This window comes from Bidens hawaiensis, unplaced genomic scaffold, assembly GCF_021521415.1.
Source record: "Bidens hawaiensis isolate Kalapana, Puna unplaced genomic scaffold, B.hawaiensis_p1.1 tig00024978_1, whole genome shotgun sequence".
NCBI classification, from domain to species: Eukaryota; Viridiplantae; Streptophyta; class Magnoliopsida; order Asterales; family Asteraceae; genus Bidens; species Bidens hawaiensis.
In genome coordinates, this window is record NW_027493961.1 from 206,493 (window position 1) to 218,699 (window position 12,207).

The window sequence follows — 12,207 nt, forward strand, 5'->3', positions numbered from 1 at the left end:
GGATTAGACGGGATTTTATAGACCTAAATTTCTCCGAGGACATGGTTAGAGATAAGAATTCTTGAAGAAGTAGGATTAAAGTGAAAGATTTTTAGGGAGAAAAGGAGCACCTTAAGACTTCTGTTTACCTTATTTTGGTTACACGCCATATAATATTATTATTATTTTATTATTACTATTATTGTTTTTATTAATATTAATATTATTATCATTATTAATTATTATTATTATTATTATTATTATTATTATTTCATTTACTTTATATTGCCTCATATAAATGTATTTCAGAGCTTAGGGTCTCTCTGGAAGCCACCATTTTATCCTGTTGGATAGAGATACGGTGTGCCTACATCCCCTCTCCCCATACCCTACTTATAGCTTTGCTGTTGGTGGGACTTAACTGGGTTTGATTGATTGATTGATATATTTTTTAAGTTATCACAAAATCGATGGTGATATTAAAAACCATTTCTTTTACCATAAAGACAAAATGCGTAATTTTTTTTTGAACGACCAACTAAGTAACGCCAGATACTCCGTACGCGGCCCCCATTGGCTAAAGGTAGCCCGAGCCGGCCACTAGTCCGAATGGACGAAGCCTCTAGCGGTCCACCTATTGAGAGATTCACCGGATAAAACCCGACCCCCACACCCGCCAAATGGCACGACAGCGAGGAGCCGGTAAAACCGGGTGAGATCAGGACTCGAACCCTGGCAAGTCAGGGTCATCCCTCATATCTTCCATATAAATTGGTGATAGTGAGGTTTGAACGACCTACCTCTCTCACTTGTAAAGTGAGTGCTCTACTATTGAGCCGGTAAAATGCGTAATTATCAATTAACTTGAAAAAATCAATCCATTTGGCATATATTCAAAAAATTGTGCCTTTTCTATAACGTAACATGAAAAATTCATGTCATGACATTAGGTGGAACTTTTTAACTAATGATCAGTTGAATGGATCAACTCATCAAATTCGTGACACACTAAAAAATCACCTATTTGAATGGAACAAGAGCAATTCAATTTATTACTTGATGAACTATCTCATGTCAAGCTTAGCACTAACCGCGATTGGTGAGTATGGGATTTTGATGTCATAGATTTTTATGTAATGTTTTTGTGTTGGTTTGTTCAACTCCTTACTAGGTTTTTTTTTAATGAAGTTTTTCTGCCGTTTGAAAAAAAAAACCAGTTTTAAAATTGAATGTTGATAAAATGAATTAGAATATAAAGAAACTAAAATTTATCAAATATTTTTTAATTGGTAGTGAACATGAGAGAAAAAACATTAATAAGGAATTAAAATGTATTATCGCGGCTGCCACATATTAATAGCACCACTATCAATGGGTGCCCATACGCAAGAAGGCACCAATACCACAACCACATACTGATCACCACTACAGTTGCACCTCCACCGCTATCAAGCTCGACCAATCGGGAGCCACCACTGACACCAACTTCTATCAAATTCACAACCGTAACCGTCGCTACAAGTTGCATCGCCATCATCGACTATGGCAAGGCCAAGGAGGGAGGGAGCCCGCCACCACCAACTCAACAAGCAGTGTATACTCTTATTCACCTTTTATCTAATAATATATTCTGTTTCGAATAAACATGTTATATCTATAACAATGCATTCCAATTTAAAATTCTGATTCACCTTTAAGTATTTTCTACTTATACATAAATGTTCTAACTAGTCTATGCCTTTTAAGTTCTATATTTTCATGCATCTATTTTTCTAGGACCACTTTTCATATGTATGTTTACTTGTTTAAAGGACTTTAAACCACATGAAAAATTATACAATAATAACTTTCATATTTTTTATTATAATACAATAAAGTCTTGTCACCCTTATTTTGTGTGATAAAAGTTTTCATAATGAATGGAAGAAAAAAAATATTTTTTTATACTTAAAAAAGTTATTACTGTTTATTTTTATAATATTTTAATATATTTTAAAGGTTGTTATAAATAGACGGGAGAAAAAAGATAATAATAAAAATATAAAATATATTATTTAATTAAAAATGAGTGAAAATGTAATGAATTTTAGTATAATTTTATACTTGAAAATAACGTCGTGTAAATATAAAAAAAATAATGATTATTTTGATTTGTTTATTAGGTTAAAGGAACTCCACATCTCTCACCTTCAAGTCATTAGTGGCGGGGTTTCAACGCGGCTCACTCTCAAACTATATAATCATTTTTTTCTTTTTTTTTTTAATTTATATAAATAAATAAATGATGAAGAATAAAGCAAAACATCGGTTGAGTTGTGAGGTTGAATAATGTAGAAAAACAGAGATGACGCTAATAATATAAAATTATTGAAAGTGATAAGTAACGCATTGCGGTTATTGGTAAGAAATTTAAAAGAAAACAATAAATGGAGAAATAAAGGGACCTGCGGATCACGTGCGTGGCGTGTGTGGATGCTCCCACCCAACGGCAATTGTTCCCTGTCACGTGCCCATTCAATTGCCATATTTAAGGTTTTTTGGCCCTCAAAACCAAAAAAAAAAACAAAACAAAACAAGCCTATGTTGAGTACCACTAATGCATTGCCTATTAATTTTCATAAAACAAGTAAATTTTTCATACAATCTGTGTTTTGTTAAATTATGCATGTAATGAATAAACATTTAACTTATATTAATTGTAGTGGACAATCAATGGATATAGATCATATAGTGAAAATATATGATGGCTTTACCAAATAAGGTGATGTGTATTTAAGGTATACAGTGCATGATGAAGAGTAGAACCAACTATTCGTCGGTTAATTAGAATAATTAGAACAATCAGTGTGCTTTTTGTTTTTCATTATTCTCATGTAACGTTGTAAGTTGTTTGCGGTTTTGATTATTGCCAAAACTTTCCATGTGTTTGTGTAAAAGTTGTCATTCATAAAAAAATGTAGTGTATGATGAGGTTAAGCAATACTAGTTGACTCGAATGTTTATGTCAATAATCTATATGGTTTATGTTAGGTCGGTTTTAAATTATTAATAAGTCACGTAGTGTGTCGGTGGTTTATGCTTCTGTCTTCATGACATGTCAAGAATGATATTATTTTATGCAACATAATTGTAAAAATGTCATTTGAACTTGTAAATCGTGTTCAACGCCCTCGTAATATAAATTCTTCAATTTCCAGATACGAGTATACCTATATAGAATATATACATAAAATAAATAATGAAGTTACATCTCCTACAATACTGGCATAGCCTTGTTGAATATAAGTTTTATGCATAATGCATTTAACATTGAGAAAAAAATGTATGAAATTATCTGCTGGTCCCCTTCAAATACATTTATCCCCATGCATTGATGATGTTCAATGATTATGTGCATTTATTCATAGCCTTCTACAAGCAGATAACCAAGTTAGAAATAAATCATTAAAACACATTCCATTCTATAGTATATGGAGCTTTCACAAAATACTATTTGAGTTGGATGTATAAAAGATGAATATACCAGCCATGTATATTATTAAATGTTTAAAACTTGATGAACCAAATTAAGATATTTATCTTCTTGTTTATCAAATCTGAAAATTTACCATTCGTGTACAATTTGTCAAATGCTATTTGATATACCGTCTAACACTGAATGACCTACTATTAGTGACTTTAGTGTTATCAACTATTTTACTTATAGTGTGTGTGAATTTTAGAAAATGAGAGAGCAAACGGGGTGCAAAGTTGTAACATAGATTAGAAGGTGTGAAATACATGCTTATATGGTTGTATAAATGAATGAAATTCTGAAGTTTTCAAATTAAACTACCTAAGCAAAAATCAATCAACTTTAACATTTTACACAAAGCGAGCTTTAAGTATACGTGGTAATCAAAAAAGTTGATTATCGTTTACAGAGATGGTCATAACAAAATCAATCATTGATCTTGTGTTGGTTAACCGTCTACGCTAGTGATCATTAGACAGTGATGAACAAAACTTCCTATAAACAATTATTTATGATCAAGTGTTGTAATGTTTTTTATAGCAATTTATGGTATGTGATTTGAAGACTTGACCATTGTGTATGTGTCGGCAACTAATTTTCTCACATCGATTTTGATATGTGAAAATTTTTAGTTTTTTTAGCTTCTTAGCTCAGGTAAAGGTAATTTTTTTACTTAAAATATATTATGTATATGCACGATGGCTTCAGATTTAAGAATTGAGGTCAATTATGCATCAACATCCAATGTTTTCTTTTTATGAACGACTAACAAAAATTTTATTAAAAACTCTAGCAGCGCGCTAGAACCGCCGAAACAACACCAAATACAAGGAAAGAGGCTATAATAATCCGATCCAACCACCTAAAACAAAAATACACAAATAACCCATTACACTTGGAATTTACACCAATCCCCCCAGGTCAACCCAAATTTCTTGGACCTAATTTGATTCATAAATAACTAAATAAGTTAAATAACCCAATGAATTTATTTCTTCCATCAAGCTTTGGAGATAAACCGGAGAGCCTTTATGGACAATATCATTCATTTTCTTCCAAATGCACCACATTGTTAGCAAACATACTGCATGGAAAGCTTTCGTCTTATCTTTCGGCAACTTCGAAAATCTATACACGACAATCAAATCTCATCCCGAACGCTAAGCCGAAGGCACCTTACACCATTGAGAAATAATACTCCACACCGTTTAAGCTAACCCACAATATATAAATACATGTTCAACTGATCCGTCCTCCATGCCACATATCGAACACATTGTGGATCCAACTGGAATATTGCGTCCACAATGTTAATCTACAATTATTATATATACAATTTTGAGAGATGCTTGTCTTTGAGGGTTGTACAACATGCATCAAGTGTTGTACATTTAGTTTAGATATTTAAGTCATATGTCATTCACTAACTTTGATTTTTTTTGTTTTCAACACAGTTATTCACTATATATGCGCACACACACAAAGTTATTAACTAATATTAACTAAAGGATGTGGTTGGTGTGGTGATAAGATTGTTGGGTTAAATAAGCTAGTGGTTGTTTGTTAGATTATTTTTATTCCTTTTTAATTTGTAATATAATTTTTCAAATAAACATACATTAGTTTTAATCAAATTTACGTTATTGATCTTGAACTTTGCAAGAGTTAAACTAGAATCTATAAACTTTGATAAAGTTATTAGTTTGTTTTCTTTGAATATTTTATTATATTTTGTTGTATGTAAAGAATGTTGTGGTGTTTATTTATTGTTTTGTATCGTCATGAATCATCGTGCATGGTTCAACGTTTTACATCTACTTTTCATTTGTATTCTATAATGGTTCACGAAAGATGGTGATTGTGGCGACTCCATGTTTTCGAGTTAAGCGGATTCGTAAATAAACGATTTTACACTTCTTCCCCCAATACACCCGCAACCGGGGGTGGGGTTGTAAATACTAGTTTTACATAAAAGGAAGCATATAAAGGCAGAGCATTGAAAATTTTAATTTTAAGTATACACGTAAGCTAAAAACATGACATCAATTAAAATGAATCATGTTGCAAAATCATTAAACTTTTAAATTTGGTATATTAAAAATACAGATTTTAACTTGCTACACAAAATTACGAAGATAAAATGATCTTGCACATCAATTGAGCCGTTTACTTAAAAACCATAACTCAAATTGACAACACAAAGTATCGCAATAAAAGCCTTACAACAATGCTTTTATACACCCTAAAAGAGTACACTTGAAACAAACACCATCACAAGAGTGAAGACCTTAACAATTATGATTTTTAAAACGATTATGACATGTAAAACATTCACGATAACTTCAACGATTAATCTAAACAGGCACCATGCTGCTGAATATACGCTTCAAGCTAGGACATGCAGTCCGTAATTTTCCCACGCTCGCTGGACTTATCTGTTCAAGTTCCACAAAATAATAATAAGCATTTCTCGACAAAACAAAATGGTCTAAAAACTGAAACATTTTAACATATGACTTACTTTTTGACAAAAACGAACATCCAGCGTCTCAAGCATGTTACAATTTGATATGGCAGACTCAACTGCTGCCTCACTAATATTGCAAGACTAATTGAAAATATAAAAAGACTCAAAAACGATATATAAAAAAATTTTAAAAGATAAACGTCAAACTTTGTGATGTAGTAATGCATACCTGCAGAAAGAGGCTGGTTAATCGTGGACGGTCAAGCTTCAAGATTTCCAATGAGCTGCAATTGCTGTAGTAGCAAAAACAGTTAAATACAAATTTTAAACTATTTCATCGTTATAAAAGCAAATATCATACCACAAAGCCGCACCTTAGATTAAGAAAGCACAGATTATAACATGCCACGTCCACTTCTTTCAGGTATGCAGATAGCGACATGTTTAATGATGATAAATTAGAAAACTGAGCGATTGAAGAGACAAGTACTTTCTTGATATTTGGGCACCCGACACAGTTAAGAATTTGTAAAAAAGGCTGATACACGCGATCAACAGTAAAACTCCAGTTTAGGTCATGCGTATTCACACACCCATTTAAACTGACATGAGTTAGCTGAGTACAGCAAGCAAGCAGCTCTTCTATGGAAGCCTGGCACAAGCTCCCATATGATAAGTCCAATTCGCGAAGTTTTGGGAGGGCCTCGTCTTTGTAAAGTGGTTTAAGTGATGAGTCGGTGAGATACTTGCATGCTTGTAACTTCAAAACCTTCAATAGATGGATCAAAATGTAAGCCAAAAAGAAGGATTATAAAGAATTAATGTAATAATAATATAAAACACTAACCTTTAACTGCCAACAAGAATCAAATACAGGTTGCAAGTTGGTTAAAATGTGTAAGAAAGATCAAGTGACGTCAAATTATGAAGCCGGCAAAGAGATTTGAGTCCATCAGAACCAACAGATGTGCACGACATCAGAATGAGTGATTCAATAAGTGGACACGAGGCGGTAGTTGCAGATAAGCAGTCATCTTTCAGCTGGCTGCATTTGTGGAACACAAAGCATTAGCATCTTAATAAAGATGCTTAAAGTGACAGAAAGGTAAATTCACATGACCTGCAAAATGAAGCATCTAGAGATGTTAACAGTGGGCAGTTTATAGATGCTTCTGATAGAACACCGCAGCCTTTGAGTTCAAGCAACACCATAGCTGGTGCTTCGATCTTGAGTGAATTTAGTTTTGGACATATTCCCAAATTAAGAGATCGAAGGCCAACCTAGCAGAAGAAAACTGAGATTTTCAAACATATTCTATGATACAACTTAAAATTGTACAATAAACGAGTCACTTACTGAACTACATATTGCTCTTTCAAGATGATCGCATCCATCCAAGAACACTTGCTCAAGATAAGGGCAATTTATTTCAAGAGAAGTAATACCACGACAGGCAGCAAGTGAAAGACTAGTTAAGGATGTGCTACAGAATGCGACAGCTGTCAAGCTCTGAGCCAATGTGAACAGCACAATCAGATACTCTAAAATTAATGGACTTAATGTTCACATAAAGTGTGCATACAATATACATACCTCACAGTTATCAAGAATCAATGATTTGAGCATGGCACATCCACTGCCATCACTGAAAACTTCACATATAGAATTTGTCAAAGATTCACAGTCTGTGAGGTCAACTTCTTGTAGAGACTGACATTGCAGCTCTAAAGAAGTTAAACTTTCCTGTTTTTGCAAAACCAGTTTCTGCAAAAAAAGAAGAATAAAATAAATAAATTACAAGAATTCAAGCATTTGGGCAAGAAACTAGGAATCTAAAAGAACAAATAGGACTGAACCATACTTGCAGTGTGTTTGATACAATGTTGATTCACTGGAGTGAAGGACAGTTGGAAATTTTAATGGACAATAATTCCAAACTTCTTAAACTCAAGTCCACAAATCTGCAACCATATTAAGAAAACAAAAATTAATAATACTGACATAATATATTCTCATAAGGGAAAGTAACTAATTGGGTGTAGTGCATTATACTTGCGACAATGTACGAGTCGTATATTCTGCAAACGAGGAAGATCCAAGAACACGGATGTCAATAAACTGCAATTATCAAGCTCCAAAACCTGTGGGATGACAAGGGTTACAAACAAATGTATTGCAATATTTAGCAGTTGTGTCTAAAAGACAACAGAACCGATTCTCACCTCCAACATATAGCTATATGCTATGGCAGCCATAGAAGCAGAAGTTATGCCTTCACAGCTATGAAGCTTGAGAACGGTCAGCATAGGCAACCTTACAGACTTCAAGCAAACAAAAAAGAGTAGATTATCAATATAAAAAATTTAACCAGCATATTTGATAAATCATATAAAAGTCAGTTTGGTTGGTAAATTGCAGAAATTACCTCAAGTGAGATGTTTGGACAGTATGATGCATTCAAAACATGAAGATTTTCACAAGTTGTGGAAATTTCACGTAATGTTTCATCACTAACGTACGAGCAGATAGACATATCCAAGGACTCGAGGAGAGGACATGATGTCACTGCTGACCTAATTGCAGCATCAAGAAGCTTGTGACAAGATGCTATATCAAGATCATGCAAAAGAGGGCAGTTCAGTACAGCATGTGCCATGCTGCTTCGCTTCAAAGATAAAGTCTGAAGTTGGGGACACCTGGCAAAAAGACAACAATTATTAGCAAAAACTGTTCTTGGTTGCATGGTTGTATAAAATTATGCTAGTATTTTTTATACATCATCACCTGACAGAAATACGGACCACGCGACATTTCACAATTTGAATGTGTTGCAAACTATCATGGTATATTGGTATCTCCTGAATGCCATTACCAAGAATAGCATCAGTAACAATCAAACTCTTTAGCATAGTGCAGTCAGTTAAAGCTTGAAAGAATGTCTCCCCTAACTGCCCTTTTCCCAAGGTTAAAAACTCAAGATTCCTGAAAGTATGCATAACAAGTAAACAAAATATCCGTTGATGGTGTAGTCTAAGTAATGAAAAATAATCACCTCAAGGAAGAAATTGCTTGCATCACAAGCGTGTGAATAGCAGGCGATCCATTAATGTTTACTTGAGTGGCGTTTGGATATCGACGACACATGTCTTCAACTGAAAGTATCATATGTTAGTTGGATTGTGTAATTGTAGTAGAAACTTAATGAATATACAGTAAATTAGCCATCCAAGCGAACTTAAAGCAAAACTCAGACGCTCAGTTACTTTGAGAAAAAATAAGAAAGGCATGACGGGTGGTCCATTGGACAACCCTTAAGTGATATAAGATCGTTAATAACCATGCATACAATCGGTTTATTTTGTGAAATTAGTTGACTATGGTTACTCACATAATTTCAGGTAGGAGAAGATAGAGGATGTAATTACGAGAACGTGAGCGAAAACGGTGAAGAAAACGGAGATGAAACGAGAAAGTTATGAAGAAAACAAAGAGGCAAGAATGGAAGCCACCGTAGCTTACGGTGGCCACCGTAAGCTACGGTGGACTCTGAAGAAAATTACACCGTATGGCAGTTTTAAGCCACCGTAGGGCATTTGGAAGCCACCGTAAGCTACGGTGGCTACCGTATCTTACGGTGGGACTGACGCTGAAACTTGTAACAGCCTTATAAACTCGTTTTAGGGTTGGCTTTTGACATTCTTATCATTATCTTTCATCTAAGGACGACCTAAGGGCGATTTGGAGGTGCCATAGCTTAATTTTGAGTGTGGTAATCATTAGAAACTCTATTTTGATTCATATGCAAACTATAATCGAAGGGATAACGAACCGAATCATGCTCGGCTAAATCCCTTTGTGTTTTCCCTCGGATTGTAAGGTTTATTATGTTTGTTTGGCTGAATGTTTAGACAATTTCTGAGATAATATTTGACCTTATTGATTTCATTATTATGGTGTTTATGTATTGGTTGATAGATTGTTAGTTTATCGATTTTGTGTTCTAAGCCGTCAGTTCTTGGTGCTTTAAGTAATCGAGATTAATCGGGAGGGATTCCAGGTTGGATAAACTAATTGGTTTTTGAGTGATTACCTTGCGTTGTATAATCCAAGTACTTGATCTTCAATTATCGCAATCGTTTACATAAACACGAACTTTACCTATTGTTCATCTCAGTTAAACATTAACCGTAACATTCATGGAAACCTGAAACCGAGGGAAGGCATATTTTCGCATATTGATTAAAACTCGTTTATTGCTTTAGTTCATTTTGTTATCAAAACCAAACAACCAAATCTTTGAATTTACTTTTTGCACTTAGTTTGATATAGTTAAATTTTATAGCTACTCAGTAACGCACTTTCCACAAACTCCCTGTGTTCGATACCCGCTTACCGCTAGCTAATAGTTGTAATCGGTTTATTTTTGAGTGAGTCTTCGACCTCACGTCAAGGCATTGTCAAGTTGTCACTCTAAAGTACTAAATGATAAAGCTATGAGTTCAAATCCGATCTAACACTTTGCTAGACTAACAACTAACACAAATAAACCTAACAGAAAACCTCAAATCCCAGCTAAACTAATCACTAACACCAAAAAACCAAACACAAAACCTCAATCACAAGCCAAAAGCATGAAAATAGCACATAGCTAATAAAAGTCAGACACGGTGAAACACACGTGCATAACTTTTGTAAAGTCTAGTTTGGAATGTATGATATTGAGAGCGAAGTATACAAAGGGGAATATCTTCAATACAGATATAAGATAGATTTTAAATAGAAACTGAATGTTTCCACATGAAGAGACATTAATATTATTACTAGTTTCCAAACCTCCAGATTGTCATAAAAAGATCGCGACATGCTTATCAATGAGCTTTTTTTTGCAGTGCTGACGCACAGAACTATCTATATGAAGACAAGACCCATGTTTATCAACGAGTAGTTTAATTTTAATATAAAGCTATGAACGCACGCACGTGTAACATATTTATGACACATGCCCAACATGTATGCATTTCAAAATGTGACGTACAGAAGTATCTATATGAAGACATAGTGACAGACACATGCTGTATGCATCTATCACTTGAAGTTAATAAAAAAAAGAGAGCCTTTTGACAGTTGGGATACACTGATAACGCTCACATATTTAACTTCATCTCAATATATATATATATATATACTCCTAGTTAGAAGCATATAAGATATTGGAAAGGACGAAATCAGCCACACATATCATTAAGTTTTAAAGTAATGAAAAACCTAGGGAACGTACGCACGCTTAACTTGATCTAGGAAACATTGTAAGTTTCAAATCTTAATAAGGTTGGACAAATGTTCTACCGGAGAAATTTCAATTTGTAAGTTCTAGTTTAGGTTGTTTGATTAATTCTAGCTTATACAAAACCCTGCAAGTTTCCTGGCTACATCCATACATAGATAACAAAAACAGAATAAAACCTTGTTAGTTCTTACATTGTTGTGGAGATATGTTCTTGTTCTCAAAACTTAAGAACCTCCAGAAATCTTCATGTGTGCTAGCTATGCGCCACTGCCGGCAAACCTTAGCTGCTCTACAGAGATTAATATGGTCCAAGAAAGAAAAAACCTAACAAGACAGAACAGCAATCATTAGCTCATATTATCAATAACTTTTCAAAAATATAACAAAAGAGCAATGTATACCATATGCAACAAGTCATCCGTAAGATCCATTCGAATCTCTAAATCATCCATCTCTGGCGACACGTTTTCATCTTCTTCCATTCTCCAATTATCAGACACGAGAGGGTTACTCTTGTAGTCTTTGTCAGCCATACGAAACAGCCTACTTTATTGAAATGAGTTCGATAAAAGAAAGCTATCACAGTCCCTAAATTAACAACACACGATCAGCATCTAAAAAGCAAAAAAAAAAAAATCACTAAATATTAAGCATTAAGAAAAAGATTCTCACAGGGAAAGCGAATGAAGTTTGGGACGTTTAGTGTGCGAATGGCGGCGGCCAATATCAGTACCGGAAGGATCTCCGGCTAGAGTCAAATTCAAATCAACCTCAGCAGCAGTAGTTATAGAACTGCTACTGCCTTGTCCTAGCTGTAACTGAATCCATGATCATCATCATTTCCTAACTCCCTGAAGAAAGCCTCTTTTTGTTATTATCCTCTTCTTCGTGTTGGGCAAACCATAAAGAAAGAAAGAAAGAAGCTAATTGACATTGTACAAACTACAAAGGGAAAGGAA

The 12,207-nt window shown here is 34.1% G+C and overlaps 1 pseudogene across 1 annotated transcript; it reads right to left on the bottom strand.

Annotated features, from left to right (window-relative positions):
* Positions 1 to 5,800: 5,800 nt before the first annotated feature.
* Positions 5,801 to 11,748, bottom strand: LOC143570395 (F-box/LRR-repeat protein 15-like; annotated as a pseudogene). The gene is made up of 16 exons (XR_013141923.1): positions 11,650 to 11,748; positions 11,440 to 11,572; positions 9,014 to 9,113; positions 8,746 to 8,943; positions 8,387 to 8,657; positions 8,184 to 8,282; positions 8,014 to 8,102; positions 7,823 to 7,922; positions 7,555 to 7,725; positions 7,318 to 7,470; positions 7,081 to 7,241; positions 6,808 to 7,005; positions 6,335 to 6,729; positions 6,190 to 6,253; positions 6,015 to 6,101; positions 5,801 to 5,928 (listed from the first exon to the last, which is right to left on the bottom strand). The product of XR_013141923.1 is annotated as an F-box/LRR-repeat protein 15-like (transcript).
* Between the last annotated feature and the right edge of the window lie 459 nt (positions 11,749 to 12,207).